The sequence below is a fragment of the Cynocephalus volans genome, chromosome X (assembly GCF_027409185.1).
Source record: "Cynocephalus volans isolate mCynVol1 chromosome X, mCynVol1.pri, whole genome shotgun sequence".
NCBI lineage: Eukaryota > Metazoa > Chordata > Mammalia > Dermoptera > Cynocephalidae > Cynocephalus > Cynocephalus volans.
The window spans coordinates 12,684,192-12,711,155 of NC_084478.1; the positions used below are offsets into that span (position 1 = coordinate 12,684,192).

Here is a 26,964-nt window from a genome sequence, read left to right on the forward strand (position 1 = left end):
GGCCACATCCTGACCGTGGTCTGATGTCCGGCAGCCGATGCTCTGCAGAGATGAAAACGCTCTCATCTGGGGAGGGGGGATGGTCTTCATCTGGACCCCAACACGCTGCCCCTCAAACCTCACGCACTCTGGAGACAGGAATCAGCGGTGAGTCTGGGGGTGCCGGCTGTTTTCAGACACGGGAGTGGTTACTCCATGGGACTTTGGCCTTCGTCACTAAGTGTTCAGGTGACAGAGCCCCAATAAAGCCTTACTTGGAAACAGAGCACTTTCTGGGCTTGAATAATTCACAGGCCCAGGTGGAGGCCAGAGAATGACCCGGGAATGACTGACGCCCCTTGGCTTTAGTAGCTGGTCCCGGCCCATTCCAAGTTCTCTAGGAAGCCCCTGCCCTTCCCAGATGTCGGTTTTCGGCTCCAAAGAGGGGCGCCGCCCCCTGAATAACACGGTCTCGTGGCTGGAAGGAACACACACCAGTGAACCCACCACTGCCAGCCGCCACCGCCGCCACCGCCACAGCCCTGCCACCGTCCTCAGATCTTCCCTGGCCCACAGGACGCCGATGAGAGATGGGCCCAAGCCGTCGGTCCTTGCCCCCGTTGCTGATTTCAAAAGTAAGCCAGTGTCGGGTTGTGACAATACGAGCACAGAGGTCACCTGATCCAATGAAAGGAAACTTTTCTAGGAATTCAAAGCCTTGTTTAATTTTTAAAATACACTAAAAAGATTCATTCTTTTAAAAAACCCTCTTTCTCCTAGTCTCGTGTGAGAGAAGGAAATGATAAAGACAGCAGAAACGATCAGTGACGCTCTGTCATCATTAGACCAAGTGACGCCCTGGAGCCCTGACGTCACCTTTGCAAGGACTGGCCTGGCCCACTCTTGGAGAAACGACGCTGCTGTGGGGAGGAGGCAGCTGCGGCCACGGCGAGCCGAGCTGTGGCTTTCGATGGCTTCGGTGCCTCTTGGTTCTGGGGACGCATCCTCAGGGTCAGAGCACACCGTCCTGCCAGCCGCTAAGGTCACCCACCCCGAAAGAGGCCACGTGGTTCTTCGTCCTCCCGGCGGGCCACAGAGCCACCCGCTGCTCACCCATAGGACTGACCCTTCCCACCCAGTTTCCTGACAACCTGTGGAGCTGAAGGGAACGGGGGAAGCCACCTCGGGCCCTGCCTGTGTCTCCTGACAGCTTTTCTAGACTATGAATCACACACAGCTCTCTATGTCTGATGGCCATTTTAGGATTTTTAAATTGTTTTAACATAAAAATATTTTTTTTTCCAAAAATACTCCAGGCTCTTTCTCTTATAAGTCATTTTCTTTTTCTCCTGTAAAAAGTCCCCCTGCCCTGCCTTCTTAACATAAAGCACTTATTATGCGCCCAAAGTGCCCTTGAGACCTAAGATCTGAAGCAACTCTGAGGACGGGACAGAGAAGGGTGAGCGAGGGGTAGGGGCAGGGAGGGCGGGACGGAGGAGGGGACAGAGGGAGGGAGGAAGCTGTCCACTGGAGAGTTCTGTCACCATGTCTATGTGGCTGCGTCGACCGAGGGGTCCTGAAAAGCCAGACCACAGCAGACAAGGGGAAAAGGCGGAGGGGTCAAGAACAACAGAGGGAAGACGCAACAAACCCAAAACAGTTTCCATCTCAGACCAAAGGCCCTCAGACGACAGAATTCCAGCTGATAGAAAAACCACAGAACAAAGAAGATTCTAGAAAATAGAAAGTGTTGGGATTACAAAGTTGCACATAGCATCAGTACAAACTGGTCTTTGAACATCCTTTGCCAGAGCAGCTGTAGTGTCCCAATTGTCAGGGGAAAGAAAACACCAGCGTGAGGAGAGGACGTTTCCCCTTCTGGTTTATCACAGCATTTTGCTTCTTTGTTTTGTTTTTTTGTTTTTGTTTTTTTGGCACAGCTTCCTTTTTTCTTGTTTTCCGTTCAGCCATCAGAGCCTCTTCCGGATGGAAACCACACCGTGCACGTCTAGCTTCCTGTTTCCTGGGCTGAATGTTCTGGGTGGAGACCATTCTTCCCCCTCTGATATGACTGTGTGTATGCTTTTGATTTTGCTTATTTGTTTTGGAACTTCTTGATGAAGATTACGAAAACTTACAGACTCCTGTGGCCAGGGACGAGTTGATTTCCAAGTACACTCTAACGCAAGTCAAGTTCGTACAGTTTTGGAGCTGACAGAATGGTGTCTGGAGAGGGCCACGACCCACACGTTCTCTGCTGGTCCACTAGAACTCTTGAGTTTTTCTATAATATTTTGTGTTTACTTCCGCAGATCTAAAACACACACCTGGAGGGAAAGACAGAGGCACCTGTTATCTCGAGAGATGACACAAACGTGCCTTTAGAGCAGGGGTCGGTAGACGGTGGTCAACCACCGATTTTTGTGAATAAAGTTTTATTGGAACACAGTGATGAAGGTCAGAGAAGCTCCAAGAACAGGCTAGTGCCTGCACACCTGACCAACCAAACTCAAGCAAAGAGCACTGGGGGAAACACCAGGGCAAGGACTAAGGTCGACGTGGCAGAGTGACAGTGCCAGCAGCAGAAGCCACAGCCAGATGCCTACATGGCGAGGTAGGTGGCAGCTTAGGCCTAAGAGCAAGGCCTCCGAGAACATTTGGGGACCCTGGACTTCGAGGTCAATGCTGTGCTGTGCATGGGAGGAGGTTGTGCTGCATCTCTGGGTTCCACCCAGGAGATGCCAAGAGCCCCCCAAACCCAAGCAGTGACAGCCCAACAGGCCTCCAGGTATTGCCTAATGTCCTCAGAGGGGCAGAGCACCCCAATTTCATCCAGGAAGTTTTGACCAGAAGGACATTCTGCAAGGGCTGATGCGAGGGCCACTCTCAGATGTGGGGCCACCCCAAGCGGTCCCCGCGCACGATCTGAGCCCTGCCGAGTGCCACCCCGGCTTGCCCCGACCCCACGCTTGCCCCTGCCAACTCGAGCACTGCTTATGGAGCCATTGGAGGCGCTGGCGCCCACTTTGTCCCCGCGAGCGTTCCAGCACACCTCGAAGATGCCACCGGTGCCTCGGTAGCTGTGGACGAGACTGCCACTCTGTGGAGAAAGCAGAGTGACCAGCACTTACCACACGGGGTGCAGCCCGGCTGCCCGCCCAGGTGCTGCACGGGTCTCGGGGACAGCGGGGAGCTGCTCATAAAGGGGAAAAGAAGGTGGTGGCTCCTCCAAGGAGGGACGTCTCCAAGATGTCTTGCTTGGAGCTGTGAGCCCTGAGGACAGCAGAAGCAGACACCTTTCCCGGGGAGGGAGTGGCCCTGGGTGTGTGTCCCGGGCAAGTGTGCAGCCAGGCGGAGCTGGACAGACAGCCCGGGACTGGGCTCTCCATGGGGGGTGGCAGCTCATTCCTGAGCACCGGTTCCCCAGTGGCTGTTCTGAGCCCAGGTCACTGCAAACACAGCTACTCGGGCATTACTTTGCAAAGGACTCAACCCCGAGGGTCAAGAGATTACCTGAGTATTCCAGATATGGACACACTTGTCAAAGGAGCCGCTGGCCAAGTACTTCCCGTCGGGGCTAAAAGCGACACTGTAGACAGTTTCCTGGTGTTTGGTCAGCGTGTGGATACACACCCCTCGCTCCACATCCCACAGCCGGACCGTGGAGTCAAACGAAGCACTGCGGAGACGGAGGGGACACATTATCACCTGAGCACGCGGGCGTTTAGCACACGTCCCTCCAACACGGGCCACACCTCACAGGAGCCGTCTCTCTCTCCCCGCTTCTAGGTCCAGATCGGTGAGCTTCTCCTCCTAAAATGCAACTCAGATGCAGTGAAAACAAAGCCATCGTCACAAAACAAACAACTTTTGGTGCTGTTATTCCGAAAGCAAACTGATACCCACGTTTCTATGTTTCTGCATTTGTTTAAAGATATAAATGGTAAATACTTTTGTGGAATATTTATCAAGTTTTCTAAGATGCTCTTACATTGAAAAACTTCTATTGTTACCAACAAATGCAGATAGCCAGGTTTGGAAAAACAGCGAATAGAGTGAATAAATATTTATAAAATTTTTAAGCCAACAGGAATTAAAACACAGTCACATCTACACATTCGACCACATTGCTGAGAGCTGCAAATTTCAGTTATTTTCAAATTTAAAATAAAGTACATATCACAAACCTGCTATCTGGCTTTCTTTTTCTCTACAGGGCTGGTACCACCCTGTCCTTTTCGTGTGTGCTGACTAAAGGGTCATTTATGTTCCTAACGGGTAACACGTGACACAAAAGGACCTCCCAAGTCACCAATACATGATTATAGCACGCGGTGCTGTATCGTAGTAATTTAAGTGGCTTTTAGGACAATTACGTGAAATAAGAGAATTATGGCCTTTGTGTTGTTCTGTTCAACCACTCGGCTGATACAGGGATTCATTCCAGTCTTTTCTAAGAAACAAGCTTGGTTGGGCTGAGCACTTTCAACAAGCTGCTCGCTCCTGGCGCGGCCGGCTGGCTCCCGCTGTCCCAGAGGCAGGTGGCAGGCGTTCTCCGCTTACAGGAGGGGTGTGCCCGCCTGTCACTACCCTCTCTCTGCAGCTACACAGAATAACCCGCTGCTGCCTCCTGGTACCCAAACATTCCCCTTAACTCTCCTCTCTTGTAGGCTAAGGGGACATCCACATTTCATGGGTCTAGATCCTGGTTTTCAGACCCCTAAGGAGCTCGGCATTCGGTCTCAGAATCTCTTTAGCTTGTTCTTCTAAAAGTTCTTCCTGAAATAACGAGAGTGGAACGTTCTACTCTTAATGGGGTCTGGCGAGCATCAGGGCACAATAATGCTCTTGAATGAAGCCTAAAGCCACGTGGTTTTGGGGAGGCCACCTTTGTCACTTATAACCCCTCTTCCCAATTCTGGCGGTGACTGGCTGGCCACTCCGCTCCCTCCCAAGCTGGTGTCTTAGAGGACTCACTATATAAAATGTCAGGTCAAGTCTGGCTGTGGCTGGGGGAACCTTTATCCCTGCTTGAAATTCCTGCCCCTAGAAGCCCTGAGTTGAACGAATAAACCAAGCCCAAGGTCCGAGGTGAACTCTTTCCCTTTCCTTTCTCTGCTGTCAGGAAAACCTTCAGCAAAGCCAAGTGCCTGAAGCCCTCTCAACACGTGCCTTCTCCCAGCCTCAATTAAAAGTTCTATCTCGGCCCTTTCAAAAGGGAGCTACGACGTTCAATGCTCCAGCAAAATGTCCTGTTCTCTCCACGTATGAGGAAGTTCTGCTGTTATGCTGCTGACTCAGTGACAGCAGGCCAGGCTGCGTTCAGGAGCCGAGGCTGGGCTGTGCAGGGGTCCTGTCCTTACCTTGCCAGCATGATGTTGGAGTTGGGGTTGCTGGTGGCCGGCCCGGTGGGACTCCACTTGATGGTGTATATCTCTTTGCTGTAAGCTTGCAGGTCATGCACACACGTGTCCTGCTTCATGCTCCAGATCTAGAGAACACAGTGGTAACAACATGAGCAAGCTATGTCCCTCCAGCGAGCCGAGAGACTGCTGGCTGTGAACCGTACACAAGCCATTGGAGTGTCCCACTGGAAAAACTGCAGGTCATTGCCCAGGAAGGGCTGGGACTCCTAGCAGGACCCTTGATTGGTACATCAGAGTTCACTGGGCGAGAGCTAATCTGACAGTCAGTAATGGGACAAATTACAGAGGAAGGAAGAGGACTCAATGCAGATAACCCCCAAAGGAACAGGGAATGTGAGATTTGCGTTGAGTACTGGGGGCTGTTTAGGGTTAAACAGCTCATCCCTACAGATGCCAACTTTACCTTTAATGTCATGTCATCAGAGCAGGATGCTAGCAACATTCCAGAAGGATCCTATTTGATAGCATTGACTTCATTCTGAAAGATAGAATGGGTTTGGAAATGAAATCAAGGCCTGAGATCAGACCCAGTGGCTGTCTACCAGGGGACAGTAGCGCTCTGTCATCATGGTGGCCGTCCACCAGGGGGCAGTAGCACTCTTTCACCCTGCCGTCCACCAGGGACAATAGTGCTCTGTAATCCCAGCAGCTGTCCACAAGTGGGCAGTAGTACTTTCTCATCCTGTTTACCGTCCAGCAGGGGGCAGAAGCACTCTGTCATTCGGCCGACCATCCACCAGGGGGCAATAGTGCTCTGTCATCCCAGTGGCTGTCCACCAGGGGGCAATAGTGCTCTATCATCCAGCCGACCACCCACCAGGGGCAATAGTGCTCTGTAACCCCCGTGGCTGTCCTCAAGGGAGCAGTAGCACTCTCTCATCCTGCCTACCGTCCACCAGGGGGCAGTAGTGCTCTGTCATCCCAGTGGCTGTCCACAAGGGGGCAGCAGCACCCTCTCTTCCTGCCTACAGTCCACCAGGGGGCAGTAGTGCTCTGTCATCCCAGTGGCTGTCCTCAAGGGGGCAGTAGCACTCTCATCCTGCCTACCGTTCACCTGGGGGCAGTAGTGTTCTGTCATCCTGCCATCCACCAGGGGGCAATAGCGCTCTGTCATCCCAGTAGCTGTCCACAAGGGGGTAGTAGCGCCCTGTCATCCCAGCAGCTGTACACAAGTGGGCAGTAGCACTCTCTCATCCTGCCAACGGTCCACCAGAGACTGCTGGTGGGGGCAGTAGCGTTCTGTCATCCTGCTGGCCATCCTCCAGGGGGAGCAAGATTCTGTCATCTTGGGCCGAGCCCGTGGCGCACTCGGGAGAGTGCAGCGCTGGGAGCGTGGCGACACTCCCGCCGCGGGTTCGGATCCTATATAGGAATGGCCAGTGCACTCACTGGCTGAGTGCCCGTCACGAAAAAGACAAAAAAAAACAAACAAAAAAAAACGATTCTGTCATCTTGCCTACCATCCACCAGGGGGCAGTAGTGCTCTGTCATCCTGCTGGCCATCCTCCAGAGGGCAGAAGCATTCTGTCATCTTGCCTACCATCCACCAGGGGGCAGTAGCGTTCTGTCATCCTGCTGGCCATCCTCCAGAGGGCAGAAGCATTCTGTCATCTTGCCTACCATCCACCAGGGGGCAGTAGTATTCTGTCATCCTGCTGGCCATCCTCCAGGGGGAGCAAGATTCTGTCATCCTGCTGACCGGCCACCTGGGACTTTCCCCGAAAGCAAAGCACAGAGCCCGGGAGGCCATGCATTTTCCTTTTTCTCACTTTGCCTTTTTAATTTATATAAAAGCACAGCCATTTACCACAAATGAGCAGCCACCCTCATCAATATTTCTTGAAGGGAAAAAATTCCATACTAGGAAGGAAGCAAATGAAGAATTCATATACAATATAGGCAGCAAATAAAAACACCAAAACCACAGCTGTTTTAAAAACTGGACATGGAAATCACTTCCCTGTGCATTTTTAATGCAACAGCTACTCCTTCTATCTAAATCTGCTACATTTTTCTGGCGAGTGGCGGTGGACGGGGGTCAATGCAGACAAACGAAGCCCCTCAGCCATGGTGGGGTTCCACGGGGAACAGGAGGCCCGTGTGCCCCAAGTGCACAAGCGCACGCCAGAGCCCAGAGGGTGGCTCTGTGAGAACACCCGGGAGAAACTAAACCCACCCAAGGGGCTTGAGCTCCAGTGCAAACAGCCTGGAAATACAAAGGGCAGGGGAGTTCTACCAGGCAGCTCAGCATGCTGGGTGCACAAAGGAGCAGGACTGTTCCTCAGGGCCACCAGGGCCCCGAGACCCTGAGGCTAAGCCCTGGGGGACAAAGGCAAATGTACCCGGCAGGCAAGGGAGAGGGGGACACACAGGGAACATGGTTCTACAAACGAACAGCCTGTGGCAGAGGAACACTGTGACGCACATGGAGACCAAGGAGAAGGTGCACCCACAAGGGGCTTTTCCTTAGGGTGACTGTAGGGCCCCATCTGCTCAGGACAATCCCACAATATTATGCCTGCTGTCCCAGCCCAACAATTAACTAACTTCACACTCATAATTCATTTTCTAAATAATTTCACACTCCTAAGGACTCTGGTTTGGAAGATAAATTATACGGTCACACTACTTTTTAAGGAAACTGAGTTCTGAAGGGTGTGAAGCAAAGAAGTGACAAGGCCACATCAGTGTTCCACATGGCACGGATGGCCTGGGAAAAGGGAGGAAGAAAGCCTGGAGTCCAGGGAGTGGGCTCCTGTGTGAGCCAGGGGAGGATGAAAGGGTCAGATTGGAGAGTGGCATGTGCGCAGAGGTGCGTGTGAGTGCCCAGGTGTGTGTGAGTGTGCAGACGTGTGTAAGTGCACGGATGTGTATGAATACATGGACATGTGTCTGAGCATGTGGCCATGTATGCTGGTGTGCATATGTGGATGTGAGTGTCCAGGAGTGTGAGTGGGCATGCATGTGAGTCCAAGGAGTGGGCTCCTGTGAGCCAGGGGAGGATGAAGGGGTCAGACTGGAGAGGGGATAATGTGTGGACCTGTGTGTGACTGTGCAGACGTGTGTGTGCACGTATGTGTGCGCAGGTGTACATGAGTGTGCATGACTTTGTGTGCATGTGCACTCACATGAGTGTGCCTGCGTGTGTGCGAGTGTGTATGCATGTATGTGTGTGCGTGCATGTGCCGAGTGTGGAGGTGTGAGTGTGCATGCATGTGTGGGAGTGTGGGCGTGTGTAAATGCACAAGGGCAGCTGGTTCTGGCTGCGGCTGCTGAGAGGAGAATCGATGGGCAAGTTTCTTGGGGCCCAGGAATTTGGAGCCAGTCACCATGAACTGTCTCCAGCTGAACCCTCCTGGGAATGGAGTGCCAACCCCACCCACCCGCCACTCCCAGCCCAAGTCACAATTCCTGGGAAGCATCGAGAAGCAGCTCAGAAGTCTCAGGAAGAAGTAGGCTCAGCCACATTTAGCTTGAGGCTTGTTCCAAATGATTAGCCACAAGGAGACCCATTTAAAGAGCCAAGTGGTGGCACGGTGGTAAAGTCCCGGGCACGGCAGCTGGAAATCACATAGCTATGTGACCTTGTACCCTACAGCACGCACAGACTGCGGGCAGCGCTATTAAAAGTTTGCAGATCATCCAGGGTTAGAGGAGAAACAAGTTTAGACCAGAAAAAGCAAGTGTCCATTCGTAACCACAGCCAGATATTCACGGGACAATGGATGCCTGTGCTCCAAAAGCACCTTCTTTTGGAAGCAGGGACACATTGGGCCGGGAGCTGAGACTGGTGGGTACTAGGGAAAGGCGCAGGCACTGAGGACAATGGAACTGAATTCCCTTAAATTGGTGGCATGATGGGAACTCCCCAGGGGCTTTGATCAGACCCCTCTGCTTTAACAGGGGATCCCCAACATCTAATGACATTCTGGGTGCTGGTGAGAATAAACAAGAAGCCACAGGAGAGAGCCCAGGTGGGAGCCATGAATTGTCCCCAGGGAATCCAGAGGACATCTGAATGGGGTCGTGGAAGATGGAAAGGATTTTGTGTCAGACCAGGGACATGGTGAGGGGGTGTAAGGTGGGGGCTGTGAGAGTTTAAGGCAGGGAAGCATTTCAGGAGGGGCTGAGATGAGGTGTGAGGGGCTCGACCACACGGGTCTTCCAGGAGAACTGAGGAATGGGGGGTTTTTTGGACACTAGAGGGATCTGCAGGGGAAAGACTGGGAAGAGCCTCACGTGATTTGCTAAAAAATCTGGTAAGTCAGCTGCTGCTCATATTGTTCTTTACTGGTATATGATGAGATTATTTTTTCAGCCTCTGGTTGCTTTTATGACTTTCTCTTTATCATTGGTTTTAGTGTTTGCTGACCACATGCCTAGGTGTACAGATATCTTTCTAGATGTTCTTCTTGGGGTCTGCTCAGCTTCTTGGATTGAATGTTGATGTTTTCCACCAAATTTAGTAAAATGTGGCCACTGTCGCTTCAAGTAATTTTCCTGTTCCGTTCTCTTTTTTCTACCCATATAACACAGATATATGTTTAATATTGTCCCATACGTCCATAAGCCTCCACTCATTTTTTCAGTCTTTTCTGTTCTTCAAATTGGCCATTCTATGATCTCCGTTCTGGTTCACTAACCTTGCTTTTGCAATCTCCAGCCTGCTGTTACACTCGTCTAATAAGATTTTCGTTTCAGATATTGTGCTTCTCGGTTCTCCAATTTCCATTTGCTTTTTAGAAACATAGTATTTCCATTCTCTGCTGATACTCCCCATCTATTTACTTATTACAAGCATCTTTTCCTTTATACCCTCATACAGTTTTTTCATAGCCTTTGCCGCAAAGTCCAACATCTAGATCACCTCAGGGTCAGTTTTTCTCACTGCCTTCCCGTCACTGGGTTAATCCAACTGCCTAGGGTAGCTGTGACAGCTCAAGAGCAAAGGTCTGCAGAGGAACTGGTCTGCTGTCACGGCATCTTTTGATTCTAGGTAAAAAATATAAAAAGGCTCCCACATCACATTCTCATGAACTCAAGTCTGAAACTCAGAAGTCCCACTTACTGTGTGTCCTTGGAAGGTTTTGACCGGGCGGTCACAGCCGAGTCTGCATACATGAATACACATGTCTGTGCTACAGGAGGCAAAGGTAGTGTTGTGCTGCCAGTCCACGTCAAGAGCAGGGGCTGTGGAGCAGGAAAGACAGGGAGGACGCTGACATTTATCAACTGTGCACAGAGCTCGGCTGACTTAGAACAATTAACAGCATGGTGGAGAAGCCATATCTAGTAACACGATAAAACATATTCCCGCGTGAACAGACTCTTACTTTCAAAGACCTTAAAGACCCTCTCCTCCCACATTTGCAGGGACGACAAGATGCCTCTGGAGAGAGGCCCCGTGGCCCTTTCTGTGCCCCATGGCATGCAGCAGCTCTTGCTCCCACGGCACAGGTGAGAAAGGGCAGGTGAGGTGTGCTGGCTGCCTGCCCCCGCACCTTCCTGCTTGAGCAGTATCACCATGGTGGGCCTGTTTGATTTGTTTTCACAGAGAGAGGAGAAAAAAGAAGAGGAAAAAGATTTCATAGCCTGTGCTCAAGACACCCCAATTAAAAAACCTCCTGCAACCCATTAATGCATCCCATGGATTTGGGGATAATTAGTGTCAACAAGAATCCCATATTAGGGATGAAATTGGGTGAAAGGTTCAGGACTCGTGATGAACACCCTCCCTGAGTCCAAGAGACCCTCTGCTCTGCTGAGGGTTTTGAGGTGACTGGCCTCTGGTCACTCCCCACTAGACCTCTCCATGTCCCGCCTTTCCCTACTCCTTGTTCCAGTGTGAGCCCTGCCCCTGAAGGGACCTCAGAAGTAACGACAACGGGAACAATGCAAAGGTTAACTAATTCTGCAGTTTAGTTATGGTCTCATTCTCTACTTTCTGGATTCTTTGCTGGGACGGCAGCGGGAAATCCAGCCACTTTCCAATGCACCGAAATGCCCAGGACCATTGTTAAAAGCCCAGCCCTCGTTCTGTCCTCAGAGCCCGGTGCCCCAAGACGTTGGAAGAACACGTAAAGACCAGGGTGGCGAAGTCAGAGCAGCCAGACTCCATCCTTGTTCTGTCCCTCAGGCAGGTCCTGGGGTCTCAGCTGCACACAGGGATGTTCTGACAAGCCCTCAGGGGACGCTGAGCGTGGAGTGAGACAAGCCATCTCAGGCCATCAGCACAGCTACCAGCCAGAGAAGGGGTACAGATGTGTTAGTCCCCATGGCTGTTGTACCTGTGGCCTCCAAGCCTCATGCCTGTCCAGTTACAGGGAGCGGGTCTGCGGCTGAGGGCGGCTGCTCCGACCTCCTCTCAGGCACCCACTTGCTCAAGTGATCACTTGGCACTCCGGGGACCTCATGGCCATGCACCGCTCATGTCTGTATAGTCTCTGCTCCCCTGAGGCAGTCCCACTGGAACACTCCCTAGAGGCATTTACGCATCAAGTGAGAGGTGATGACAGGAGGCGGGGGGCTCGGGAAGGAACAGCAAGGGGGAGAGGGAGCTGAAAACCCTCAGCACCAAGTCTCTAATGGGCTTCCCTGGAAGACAGCTGACTTCTGGGGGAATTAAGCAGATCCCGTGCGACTCCCCTGGGAGCTCACATCTGTTCTCCCCGGGACTTCATCCCTCACGCCTTTTCCCTTTGCTGATGTTGCTTTGTATCCGTTCCCACAAGAAATCTTAGCTGTGTATGCTGAGTCCTGTGTGTCCACCCAGCAGACCGCCAAACACGGAGTGGTCTCGGGGACCCCAACACAGCAGCCCTCCTGGAGCAGCAGGACAGAGAAGCCTGCCCTGGCTCTTTGGCTGGTTCACAGTCGTGTTTCCAGACTCGGGAGCAGGTGGGTGTTGAGGCGTCTGTACCTTGAAAACCTGAACGACAAAACTTAACACGAAATGGGTCTCCTTCCCACCAGCGAGGTTCCACAGGCTGCTCCCTCTGTGCGTTCACAATTACTTTAAGGTACATTTCACAGAACTCTGAATCATGACTTTTAAATTACGAAATCAAAACAAACCTCACCTGAATGGAAAGGAAACTGTTGTTTGGCTTCTCCTGTGTGGGCATCCCAAATGATTGTTGTCTGCGCTCCGCAAACAAAGGAAAAAGTTAGTAATTATTCTTCTTGCAAAGTTTTCTCATGAAAAATGCATCATGCAAGAAAAGACAGTGGGCCCTTATTCCTTCTAAACCAGCACAGTCCAATAGAGCTATTCCTTTAATTTTTCAGGGAAGCTGTAGGAAGTTCAGGATGAGGAGAGGTCATATTATGAGGAGAAGGGGAAGCAGAGGGGAGTGTTCTTTTCTCTGTAGTTTTGGGGTTTTTAGTGGCTGGCTGGTAAGGGCATCTGAACCTTGACCTTGGTGTGACACCGTGCTCTCCCCAAATAAGCTAACTGCCTAGCACTGTCCCATAGAGGTATCATGTGAGTCACTACACTAATTTTTAATTTTACAGTCACCACATTAAAAAGAAAAAAGAAACTGGTACAATTCATTAACAGTGTATTTTATTTCACTCCAATACTGCCAAAATACTATTCTTTCAACATGTAATCAGTATAGAAAAATATTAATGAGGTATCTGACATTCTTTCTTGCCCCCCATCCTAGGGCTTGGAATCACAGTGTGTTTTACACACAGCAGTTTGGACGGCCACATGTGATGAGCTACAGTCACACGAGCTGGTGGCTACTGCAGCGGACACAGCAGCCTTAACTGATACCTGAGAAAACTACCCAAATCAGTGGTGATTCCCCCTCATCCCAAAACGCTAAAAAACCTGTAACAAAACATATCTAAATGTCTTTTCAGCAGTTTTCCAAATGAAGAGCTGCACAAACAGACATTTCTGGAAATTCCCCTGACCGACCCTCCATGAACCAGGACCACGAGATGTGGCAAAGCCATCGGATTACGCCCGGGTCAGGCGCTGATTTATGGGTCTACAGTAAGGAAAACGGTGATCGGCACCTCGGAACACAAAGTAAATCATGAATTCTGATGAACTTACTGATGCTAGGAACATACTTAAAGCAGTAGCCAGGGGCAGCTCCATAAATACCATTGGAATTAAGTCTTCATTAACCGGAATTTTCAACGTCATTGGAAACGTTACACCTGTCTGTCAGTGAGACTTCATAAAGATTTCGTTTTAAGAACTGGTTATGTTTTGGGTTGATTGTAGAAACGTTCAGAGGAAACACTCAGAGCAGCAAGTGTCTTTGAAACATGGTATTCCTACATTTGGGGTCAGCTCTAGACCACCTGTCACTGTTTGTCTGCAACTGTTTTCTTAATTTGTCAAGCACAAACAAATGTGGTTTATATATTCTGAGTACAATCGGTCCTTCAGCAACGTGCGGGTTAGGGTACCGACCCAGACACAGTTGAAAATCCACGTGTAACTCTTGCCTTCCCCAAAATTTAACTACTAATAGCCGACTATTGATCTGACGCCTTACCAATAACATTAACATTCAATTAAAACATGTTTTCTATGTTATATATATTATGTACTGTATTCTTACAATAAAATAAGCTAGAGAAAAGAAAATGTTATTAAGAAAATCACAAGGAAGAGAAAAATACATTTATAGCACTGTGCAGTATTTACCAGACCAAAAAAGTTCCATGTATAAGTGGACCTGTGCTGTGTTCAAGGGTCAAACTGTAAGTAAACTCACAAATGTCTGAAACAATTTCACATACTACAATCAGTCACTGGAACATTTAGTTGACATTTATGTTAAATATACATTGAACCAAAGAAAACATTTCCCAAAAGCTTTGGGAATGTGAAATATATTTTCGTCACTTTGGGTTAAGCATACACTGAGGCTCACACCAGCATCCTCATAAATTACATTTTCTCCATGGGTATTATGTTCAAGGACACTGTTATTATTCCTGCCATGGTTGACTAAGGAGTAAAGAGGGACATATATGGCCCAAAAGACTAACATGATTCCAAATACGCATTTTTACTGATCGTACAGTCCGTCACCTGGTAGAGTCAAAATAAATAATCGGTGAGAAACACACAAATGAATGTAAAATAAAAGATCCGCCAGGTGGGAAGGAGGCCAGGAAACGATTTAGAATGCTTGGCAAGTCGGAGGGCAGAGTTACTGGTAAGCCGTGGCCTGATCCTCCTCCACGCTGCACCAGCTGTGTGTCACTAGACAAGTTAATAAACCTCTCTGGGGCTCCAGTTCTTCCTCTGTAAAATGGGATTGATCATACTAATGCCTGCCTCCATCTTGAGAGTATCGGATGGGTTAGCACACATAGTAGTAAAGTGCTTGCTGTAAATGTTAGCGATCATTTTCATGAATTATTTTCATAATTCAAGTGGCAGTTACCGATGGCCTGCTAAAGGCATGACAGAGTGCTGTGTATGCGTATTACTTGAACTAGAACATCTTGGGAAAAATTTGATGGTAGTTACACGACACATTTAGTGTGTCAACCACAGCAGCTTATCTTTTCTTATATTATAATAAATTAGGCTCCCAAGTCCGAATGAAGAGTTTCTTGGCTTAAATATAGAGAAAAGGAACAAATGATTCACTGACCTACACAGTTATATCCACATACAGGCGCTGGCACTCTTTTTCTATCAAGGGCCACCTGGTAAATACCTTAAGCTTTGAGGGCCAATGGTCTTCTGCTGCAACTGCTCAACTCGGCCACTAAGGCGTGAAAGCAGCCACCGACAATTCTCAACAAATGGGAGTGGCTGTGTATCAATAAAACTTTATTTAAAAGAACAGGTGATGGGCCAGTTATGGCCTGTGTGGGCTGTACCCTGCCAAGTGCACCCATGACTTCTCCAAGAGTGTGATGATGTTTAGAGTTCGTTTATTATTTTATATTAAATTTTACAACTTGAATGAACAGAAAGCAGTAACAGAGTAAAGTTTTCAAACTATCATGAAACCAGTGTAGTTTCTGTGGGGGAATGGTTCTATGTCTCCTTCCTCTTTGTTCTGGGATCTTCCACCCCAGGATGGCTTCGAGAGGCACCTGGCTCTAATGCCATCACGTCTCTCTGGCAGCCCTGCCCAAGTGCAGAGCAAGGGAGTCCCACTTTGGCTCCGTGGCCTGTCAGGGGACAGTGCCCTGTCCCTAGGTCCGTTTTACTCCTGCTCGGGAAATGTGCAGTCCACAGTGGGAAGCAGGAGCTTATCAAATTAGGAAAGCAGAAGTCTGCTAAGAGAACAGTCTGTGTCACTAACATCACTCTAGGCGTGAAAGTTTACACAGAGCACACCCACACCACCTGCTCTGTCCAGCCATTGATAAACACAGTCTGGAGATTTTCCTCTCTTTATCACTGAACTATGAACCTCAAAAGAAGGGACACTTTGCACAGAGGTCTGTAGAACAGTGGAATATACTGACAGAGATTATGGGCTATAAATTAACACTAAGATCAAAATTACAAAAGCAAAACCTATACAGGTCCTTTTGATTTCTTAAGGGGAAGGAGAAAGCCTAAGAATTCAAAGAAAACACCGTGTTATCTGGAGACTGAAAATAAACATGTATAGATCGAAAGTATGTGTTTTAAGTTAATACTCACTTTGTCTACACCAGCACTCAAAATATAATTCCCCTTTTTGTTCCATTTCAAGGCAAAGATGGGGCCTTTATGTTGGCCTAAGGTGCTGGCCAGGTTACCTGTTATGTCAAAAAAATACCGACAAACATGTTGACTTCAAAGTCATGGTCTGTTCACTTCACGGTTACATCCAGAAGCAGGTCCTGTCCAACCCCAACACGACAGACGCAGGACTTACCGTCTTCCGTCCAAATCCTTGCAAAACCGTCGTATGAACCTCTGGCCAGAAGTGTCCCGTCGCTCTGCAGGCCAGAAAGAGACACAAACCCACAGAAGCAGCTTAGTAGTGGTGGTACCAGAAAAGCACACAGAACTCGCTAGGATCCCAAGTCTAGAATATTCCTAAGCCGATAACTGATGCCACATTAAGAGACTAACGGGTCATCTCTGACTACTTCAGCACACACTGCTGTTAAATTAAACGCAAGGCATGTGGACCAGGAAGCGAGAAAACCACACTGGAACCACTCACCTTGTGTGCTATCTAATTAAGGACAGAATTTAAAATACCTATAGAAAGTCATCCTAAGACTTTGCAGAAAGCAAAAAGAAGTTGAACGGCGTGTGTCCCATGTATAAATGCACATAGCAGCTGGTCCTGAGCTCTCAAGATGGAAAGTTTTCTTTCCTGGCTGCTTGTCACAGCTCCCCAGCTGAGCCTTCCCGGGGTCCCACCTTCACGCTGTGAGGTCCCCCTCACAGAGCCATCAGGCTCGACTCGCTCATGCGTGCTGACCATGGGAAGGCACGGCCACCCAACACCCAGCTCGTTCTGTGCCCGCCATGGCCTCAGCAGGAGCTCTTGGAAATGGAGGGCACCTGTGAGCCCACAGCTCAGGGCAGGGCCACCGCACCCTGACATTTCAAGGGGCCTGGGGGGTGGAAGATGCTTACGTTCCAGTCCAGCGAGGTGACATCTTTGTTACTGGGGACATCGTGTCCCCCCTCCCGTATACAGTGCCTCAACACAAGCTGGGTGGAGTCCCCGTTGCTGTGTTCATTAAGGTTCCATATCCTGGCCGTCGAGTCTCCAGACTTGCAGAATAAAAACACGCGCATGTCGGCTCTTGGTGGGAATAGCTCTTTCCACCCCTCCCATGCACCCCCCCTCCTCCCCATCTCTGCATTTAGCAGTTTTAAATGTCTTTGATCCCCATCCCATGGAGAACACGGCGAGGAATGCCGACTTCACAATCCGAGACACACAGAGCTGTGGAGTGCACAGGACCCGCTCGGGATCTGCTCATGTCGGGAAGACGTGACACACGAGGTCAGACAACAGCACGTGTCCCTTGAGGCAGAATGCCAGAGACGAGCAGGGGTTCCCCTGACCCTGGAGCGTCCCCAACCTGACATCCTCACCCAGAAGCCAGCAGATCGCTGACAGGGTTCCAGGCACAAATGAACACCTCGGACTCATGGCCCCGAAGGACTGTGGCTTTGTTGGGTGGAATCTCAACGTCCCCGTCAATTTCCATGGGTTTCGAGTGATTATCTGTTGTAGGAAACACAAAAAGGCACGTGGCTTATCAATACAAAAGAAACTCATTCTCAGGGGGCTTCTGTTTTAGGAACACCTTGTTTTTATGTACTAGGCGATACCATCTCTGATGATTATAACTAAATCATGGCTTTGTGTGATTGGGTATTTTATATCTCTTTGTATTTTGCCAGTCTTCAAATTTGAGTGAGGAATACACTAATTTATTCCATAAAACTGGGGCCAGTCAACTATGACCCATGGGCCAAAATCTAGCCTGCTGCAGCCTCTCCTCATAAATCACGTTTAAGTTATTTACTGACGCCCACATATTTATGCATTACCTGCAGCGACTGTTACGGGATGAACCGTGTCCCCAGTACCTCAGACAGTGACTGTATTTGGGGACGGGGTCTTTAAAGAGGTGATTAAGGTAAAATGAGCTTGCTAGAGTGGGTTTTAATCCAATACGACTGATGTCCTTATAAGAAGAGGAGATTAGGACACAGACACACACAGAGGGACGACCATGTGAGGACACAGGGAGAAGATGGTGTCTACTAGCCAAGGAGAGAGGCCTCAGGAGGAACCAGCCTGCCTCGCCTGGAGCTCAGACTTGCAGCCTCCAGGCCTGCGGGGAGAAATGTCTGCTGTTTCTGCCGCAGATCTGCGGTGCTCTGTCACAGCAGCCCGAGCAGAAGAGGACAGCTGCTTCTGCATTTCAAGACAAAGTTGGGTCACTGTGACAGAGACTGCCTGGCCCTGAATGCCTGTGACAGCCACTGTCTGGCCCCTTAGGGAAAGTTTAGTAGCCCCTGCTTTACGGGAAAGAGAAGGCAGCGGTCCAGTCTAACCAGCACACAGTCAGCAGCAGCTGACAGTTTTGCAATGCAGTGTAGAGCTGAGTCTGCTGTTACATCTTCTTGTTCAGGTATTTTGGTGGAAAATCCCAGGAAGAGAAGGACTCACTTCTCAGTGGCAGGTAACCTAAGATCCACTGCTTCTGGGTCAACACATAAAAATATGAAAATGCCTGGTGACCCTGCTTGGATTGAGAAGCCTGACACAAAATCTTCACAGCCTACCCTCAGGAACAGTGGGGCTATGAAAAAACGCTACTTCTTATATGCTTCCCAAGTTCCTATGTGGCTGGGAGAAGATGAAGACAAGCAAAATGATCTTCCAGGTTTGGTGGATCCATCCCCTGGTGATGGCGAGAGGACAGCTGGCGTCCTAGCCAGCCGTGCAGTGGGGGCCTGGGACTCTGTAGAGGCGTGCAGAGGAGGCCGTCACCTGCTCACTTATCCACAGGCAGCCGTGGCACGCTCCAGCCCCGACAGGCTGGTCTGCAGACCAGGTGTGAGGTGCTGAGAAGGGGGTCGAGGCGGCTGCTGCAGAACTTAAGAGCAGTGAGCCAGGGTGTATTAGCCACGTGCACGAGCAAGAGAAGGAGGCTGGGCTCCCTGGGGCAGGGGTCAGTGCCCAGACCCAGCCTGGGCAGAAGAACTCCCACTCCCATGGCCACAGCAGGGAACAGCCTCCAGAGCAACAGACCAGAGATGCGGAACGGGTAAGGAGCCGACCTCAGACCAGAGTGGTGGCAGAATGGCTCAGGTCCTGGATGGGGCACAGGCATGCCTTGCATTCTGACTGTGGGTCCCAGGACAGGGCACCTCTTTTGTCTCTGTTGTTCTAGTTTTAAATAGATATTCTGATGTGGGAGTTAGTTGGTGGAAGGTGCACCGGGCCTGAGCAAGTTTTGTGATATGACTGTCGAGCTCTGACTCATCTGCTGCATACTCTTGGGCGATTAGCTAACAGGTCTAACCTCCCGGGGTTTTGCAATGACCAAGTAAGATGATGCCTGGTGTCCGGGGCGTGGTGCCCTTGCACTGACCATGGGCTCGACTACTAGACCATAATTTGGCTGAAAACCCTCTGCATGGAAGGCTGAGAGAGACACTTGCTCGTGTTGGACAGTGAGCATCTGGTACTTGTCCCTGTTACACGTGAGCCCGCAGGAGCAGGGCAGCAGGATTTCATAAAATCCAGGATGTGTGTCGAGAAGGTCGGGTCTAAGGATTTTGGTGACAACCAGGGAACGTGAAGGTCTTCCGGCCAGACAGTGAGCAAGCACTGGAGAGCAACTGGTGAGAAGTTGACAGCGGGCAGATCTCTAAGAAGTCGTTGCATTCGCCCAGCTTTAGAAGCACAATAAAGCGCCGGAAGCCCCACACTTACTTATTGCGTGTGCTCCGTTCTCCTCCCCGTTGACCGTGGCCTCTCCGTTCTTTGGTGGATTTTGCTGGGAAACTGCTGCCGGGGCTGCCGTGGCTGCTGCTGCCGCTGCGGCCGCCGCACTGGCCTGCTGCTGCGCGAGCTTCTCGCGGAACGCCTGCTGCCGCGTCTGCACCACGCCGGGCATCACGGCGTCTATCAGGGACAGGGACTCTATGGGGCGGCCGTCAAACACCGTGCCATCCTGGGAAAGTAAGCCAAGGGCAGCCGTCAGCACCCGCAAAAGAAGACCTCCAGGACCAGACTCTGCCTTCCAGGTGGGAGAGGTGCAGGAAGGTGGCCCAGAAACAGAGACGCCTGGGAGCTCAGGGGCTGGGGTCGGGGGTCGGCGGCATCAAGCAGGTGCCCGGACTGTAGGGGCAGGGCAGAGGGACTCCATGGTGGGCCAAGGACAGGGAGGTGGACAAGGGGAACCGTCGATGAAGAACTAGGTATGGTGGCTGTCCCGAGGGAGACCTGATATTTGGTGTCAACCTGAACTGGGGCATTAAGGACATGTGAACGTGTCTCCTTTATTCCAAGACAAAAGTGCTATATCCCTGATGCAAGGATTCTCAACAGGGGCAGGGGTGTGTGTATGGGGGGAGTAATTTTGTCTCCTTGGGGGAAATCAGGGAATGACTGGAGACATTTTTCATTGTCACCACTTGGCGGGAGGTCTACTGGCAGCTGGTGGGTGGAGACCAGGGATGCTGGTCCACATCCTCCAGTGCACAGGACAGTCCCCACCACAGAGCAGGGTCCAGCCACAAATGTACATAGTGTTGAGCAGGAGAAACCCTGCCCGGTGCCACGGCAAGTGTGGAATCTCTTAGTACCCACTTTTGTGGGAGGAGTAAGTCTTTGGAAGCATCGGCCCCGATTTAGAGATGCCTGCAGCATTCAGGATTTCCTTCCTGGTGCACGTGCCCATGTGATCTAATAAAATAAGTACTTGCAGCTACTTGAAACGATGCCCTGGGCTCAGGGTTTAGACCGAATACAGCCACGATACAACCGACAATGACCTCGTTTAGTTCTGATTCACATTTTTTGTTTTTTTAAAAGATGACCGGTAAGGGGATCACCCTTGACTTGGTGTTGTCAGCACCACGCTCTCCCGAGTGAGCTGCAGTCTGGGCCTCTGATTCACATTTTTGTCTGAACATCCTTCGATTCTCTGGTACTATCAAAAAAAATTCTGTACACACTTAAAAGTAAGACGTGCTTTCCAAATACTCGCATCACATGAAACCCGCAGTGCTCAGGGTGCTGCCTGGTGGACAGACAAACACATTTTTGTGTGCTCTGAACTTGAGGCAGGAGAGGAGGAAGGCAGGACAGAGCTGGGACACGTGGACTCATCCGTGGGACTCAGCTGAATCCCGAGAGCACAGATGAAGGGGCCAGGGAGGTGAAGGGAACTGTTTAAAACCCAAATAACTGACTTTCAAAATTTCTATCAAAATGGCACAGCCCCAATCTAGAAGGTGGGAGGGGATACAAGAGAATTTGTGTGATTTTAATTGATGGTTTTTGTTCCATCTTTCCCCGGATCAGCTCCACAAAGAGCACAGTCGGGAAACCAGCACCTGAAGTCACTTTAACACAGGGCCATCATCTCTCTGTCCCTGACTGTCCCTCTGGTTATGCCCTCTGTCAGGCTCCCAGGAATGCTTCGGACCAGAAGTGTTTCACAGTGTGAAATTTGTTTCTGAGTTTGGAATACTTGCATTATACTTACTGGTTATGCACCACAAATCCGAAAATCCAAAATCTGAAATGCTCAAGTGAGCATTTCCTCTGAGCATCACATTGACGCTCAAAAACTTCAGATTTTGGAACATTTAGGATTTCGGATTTGGGATGCTCAACGTGTAACAAAAACCAAACAAGCAACCCCAGCTTGCTCTCAGACGCCTGCAGGAAGCACACGCGGGCTGTGGACCGGGGCCCCGAGCCCCCCGCTGCTGGGAAGCCCAGCCCCGCACCCATCACGTACCTCGTTGATGCTGATCTCAGCCTCCACGTACTGCAGCCCCTTCTGTAGGATGGAGATGAGGGCGGCGGGCGGCACCAGCGTCCCGTTGATGTTGGACTGGCTGATGTGGCTCTCGATCCCGAACGTGAAGGCCGAGTGGGAAAAACCTGCAGCGAGAGGGAGGCCAGGCAGGTGAGACCAGAGCTGGAAGAGCGGGCACAGCCAGCAAGCTCTGAAGGGGGCAGCGCGAATTTCAACCACGCTTCATTAACGGGGTGGACACTGCTGCAGGACTCCCGGCTTCCGATGTGGGGTCAGGCAGGCAGGAAAGGGCAGGGGGAGAGAGACGCATGTGAGACCAAGGAAGACTGGGGAAGGGATGAGACGCCTTCATGGGAGGACCCTTTCAGTGCTATTAAGAAGCAAAAGGGAACAGAGTGGAGGCGGCCCCACGTGCCCTGGATGGCTGTCTCTTGCAGAAATCCCACTCTGGGCGTCCCCCGACCCCTCGGTTCACATATTCTTTGCAGGAGCTCAGTGCCGCAGCCTCTCTGTGTCCCTTTCCTCCCCCAGTGTGTCTCCTTTACTGCCTGTGTGGGAAGCTGCTTGGCAACTCAAAGGAATTTTGGATGAAGGTTTTTAAGGAAAAGTTCAGAAGAGCCAGGATGGCTACTGCGTGTGGATGACAGCTGCGTTGCGAAAAGAAGGCAGTGGCATGAGGCATGGAAGGAGGTGCTGGGGGTCCACGTAGGGGTCTGAGGGCAGTGGGGAAGCTGCAACAGCCCCTCCTCAAGGACAAGAAACTGGCCCCCTGCTGTCGGTGGGGGGATCTGCGCAGCTGCAGGTAAAACAGGCAGCCCAGTCTGGTGGGGCTTGATCGCCCGTGTGGCCCACAGGCGGCCCTGGGGTGCTCGAGGGCTCGTAATCCCAGGGAGGTGAATGCTGTGGGGGGATCCGTGTAACCTGGACCCCCATGCTCGGCTCCCCGGCCAGAGGTGGGGCAGGGCCTCTCACTCCGTTTCTGTTGTCTGCTGATCGGGCAGCAAGGGTTCTCAAAGTGACCACTCCTCCTGACTTTGTTCTGCCCACTGTTTATGGCGACGTTGCCGGTTTGCAGGCTTAGTCCCTGGTTACCCGAGCAGGTGGGTGCCTTTCCACCTGGCCTGGCGATTGCTTCCCTTCCACCCTCCCTCAGTCACCCGAACAGAGGCAGCGGGATCAGGAGCTCGCGGGCTCGTCTCTCATCAGATGCAATATCATCAGCCCTGCTGCCTCCCGTTACCCAAATCGAACTGACTTTGCAATAAACCAAAGTCTCACTAGATGGGAGCACACCTCCATGAAAGGAGGCGTCTGTGTCTGCGCTCTCCTGCCCCGTCCCCTGCTCACTTCCCTATCCACTCGCTCCTCCCCAATCCACCCCGTCCCTCCCTCATCTCCCGGTAATAACGGGTGTGTAAAATAGGTAGTTTATATTGACGGAACGGAGCAAACGTGGTAGCTGTCATTAATTCTGCACTCAGTTGCATACAGCCCTGTAATTCTTCACAAAACCATACATAAATTAGGTTGCAAGGATTCCTCTCTTCTGCGTTTTTGGAGGATACAAGCACAGGCCCTTTACAGTAGACCTTACCTTTCCCTTCTCCCCTGTTTTCTTTCTCTTTACCCACCTTCCTTTCCCTGACCCACTCCTAGCAAAACAAAACAACCCACCCCTGTGTTCAACCAGTGACTCCCCTGTATCTCCACCATGCTGTGCAGGGTTATAGCTCCAGGCTTTCCTCGTCCAGGTTTCCAGCAAGGCTGGTCAATGGATGGAGGGCTATGTCTCATCCTCCTGATATCCTGAAAAGACCTCATGCAGGGCTATGACACTACAGTCGTAATAATAATGACAGCCAGCCTTCACAGGGCACCCACTCTCAGCCTGGCACTGCTTCTGGGGCTTTATTCGAATTCACTCAAGCCTCCTGGCAGTCGTTCCCTCTGCCATCTTTCCCTTGTTCCTCCGCTTCCCCATTCACAGAATAAGTCCCCGAGATCTATCAAGGGTGACTGATGGGCACACATTACTGAGCTGGTAGGGGTGGGGCTGAGCTCCAAACCCCGGCAGTGGGACACTGTGCTTAGTCACTGTAAAACACTGTCGAGAAACATCTACTAAACGCTTCAGAGCACAGCATTCACTGCTGATGAGGGCTCCTGACAAACAAATCTCAGTGACTGCTGGAGCAATTGTGCAAGAGAAGTCCAGCTTCTGGTGTGCAGATGCTCCTCGACTTACAATGATGTCATGTCCTGATAAAACATCGTGTGTTAAAATACTGAAAGTCCAAAGTGCATTTAATACACCTAACCCACCAAACATCACAGCTTAGCCTCGCCTGCCTTAAATGTGCTCAGAACACCTACATTAGCCTACAGGTGGGCAAAATCACCTCATGCAAAGCTTGTTTTATAATAAAGTGTTGAACATCTCACGTAATTTACTGAAAATCATATGGAAAGTTAAAAGCAGAATGGCTGTATGAGAACTCATAAGTACGATTTCTACTGAATCACATTTGCACCACCGTAAAGTCAAAAAATCATAAATTGAACCATAGCAAGCCAGGGACTGTCTGTATTTCACTCATTCACTCACTCATTCATTCATTCGTTCTCTCAAGCAACACCAAGCCACAGAACTGACGTTGAAGGATGCATGCTCCGAGAAGCACAGCTGATCCTGACTGCATTGCTACCTTTAGCCGAATCTGGGAGCTTTGTAGCCATTACCTAAATCTTTACAGCAGCTGTTCAGAGCCAGTACTGTCTTTGTTTTACACATAAGAAGGGAAAATATTGGAGAAATTAGGTAACTTGCCCAAGGTTCACACCTGTGATGAGAGGCTGATCTAGAATTTGAACCCTAGACCCCGTGATTCCAAGATTCATCCTTTTACCCTACATTGTAAGACCCGCAGGCACAGGAAGCAGAATTCCTGCAGCCTCTAGGCTGACGCAGATGGCACTCCCACCTGCTGCCCGGCTGCACGGCTGGCAGCTCTGACCAGCAGCATCACTGCAGGGCCAGATAACCTGCAAACGGATGCAGAGCCCATTTCTATTCCTAACCGCAGGCCTGAGTACGCCCCTTATTTCTCTCTTTCTCTGGGGTTTTAAACGTTGAGTATATGGTTTGACTGCATCACTCTCTTACCTTTATGGGACGATGCTCTTTGGTGGGGATTCCAACTCTAGACTGCATTGATGACGCTACTGAGTTGAGTCTTCTTGAAAAAGGGACGGAGCAGTAAAGATGGGCTGAGGGTGTGGGAGTCTGAGCTGAAAACAGTCTGCTAGAACGAGTTTCCCCATGGCAGCAGAATGACGAGGAAAAGGCAGGATAAAGCTCTACAGGGTTCCATTACCTTGAACATTTTTGGTTAGCCTGGGTCTTCTACTGGAGACAGCGGGTAATCATGACTGGAAATTAGGCACCTCCATAAAGACTCGCAGTCTGTACATTCCATGTCCCTGTTCAAAGAAGTTCTCCTAGTTGCTTAAATTCATATTAGTTGCATCTCTTTCGATGGATCTGTATATGAACTCTAAATCAATGGTTTTCAGTCCATTTACTTGTAAGACTTTCTCGCTGACTCCTCGCCAGTCTGATGTCATCGAGGCCGGGGTGGGGGGGGCTCAATGGGGAAGAAGTTGGGAACAGTAACGATTGCTGGCTTCTATGTGTGCCCTGTCATCGAGCATCTGAGCCACGTAACTCACTGTGGCTGGGCCTCTGTTTCCTCTTCCGTACTGTGGCAATAAAAGGGACCTCAAGGAGCCGACAGAAGAGCCAGATGCAAGAGCAGCCAGACCCCAGACACTTATGGATCAGGACAGAAGACCACGAGCTAGAGGAAACATCACTTTTTTGCATTTCTGTGTTGGTACAATGAAGACGTTGGATGAAACGGCTGCTAGGACTCTTTCCAGTTCTGATATTCATTCTGGATCAGGGAGGTGTCTGCTATGGTCTAAATGTTGGTGTCTCCCCAAAATTCATGTTGGAAACTAATACCCATTGTGACAGTATTAAGAGGTGGGGCCTTCAGGAAGTGATTAAGTCATGTGTGCTCTGTGCTCATGAATGGGATTGTGTCCTTATACAAGAGACCCCAGAGAGCCCCCTCGCCTGTTCCGCCATGTGAGGACACAGTGAGAAGACACTGTCTGTGAACGACGAAGCAGGTCCTCACCAGACATGGCATTTACCACACCTTGATCTCGGACTTCCAGCCTCCAGAACTGTAAGCAATAAATTTCTGTTGTTTATAAATGACCCAGTCTAACGCATTTTGTTATAGCAGCCTGTACAGACTAAGACAATGCCCAAGGACTATGTAATTGAGGCCTGCTCGGCTACTTCCTCTTAGGCCACAGTTGCTAGATTGCGGCCACGGCCAGGTGCTGTTTAAGGTGCTGTCCTGGAAGACGTGTACTTCCAGGCAGGACACTTCTCTTCCAGGGTGAGCCGACCTCCACCACTGCCGGTGTCCCACCCCTCCCAATGGGACTCCAAGGCTCATGAGCACATCCGCTCGCAGTCTGTTGGCACGGTGAGACTTCTGTATCTTGTACCTATCAGCTGTCCCACGACATTCAACACATCTCTTCTGCCCAACAAGACATAGGTAGGCACAAAGATCAGAATGTCATTGGCAGATGCGACACTCAGGACTGCCCCAGCAGCAGGTGCAGGAGTAGTTAAAATGGAGAAGTACAAAAAGCATGGTGGTGGATGCATGAAAGATCCATGTGAGGGCAACGAGTCAGTGTCCTTGGTGCCTGCTGCTCAGCTACCCAGAAGGCATTACGGAAGCCAGCAGGCTTGCCAGCACTTAGCAACTGTATCCCTGATGCATCTCCACAGCAGCAGCACGGCTGACCTTTGGGCTGGATCATTCTTTGCTGTGGGAGCTGTCCTGTGCCTTTGCAGGCTGTTGAGCAGCGTCCCCAGCTTCTTTCCACTAGATGCCAGTGGCATCCACTCCCACTGGGACAACCAAAAATGTCTCCAAACATTATCTAGTCGACCCTGCTGTGGTTGAAAACCAATAACACGGAGGAATTGACCCCCCCAAAAGGCAAC

At 50.5% G+C, this 26,964-nt stretch overlaps 1 pseudogene; it reads right to left on the minus strand.

Moving 5' to 3' along the window:
- Window positions 1–1,528: 1,528 nt before the first annotated feature.
- LOC134367180 (F-box-like/WD repeat-containing protein TBL1X) lies at window positions 1,529–21,902 on the minus strand (annotated as a pseudogene).
- Window positions 21,903–26,964: the final 5,062 nt, after the last annotated feature.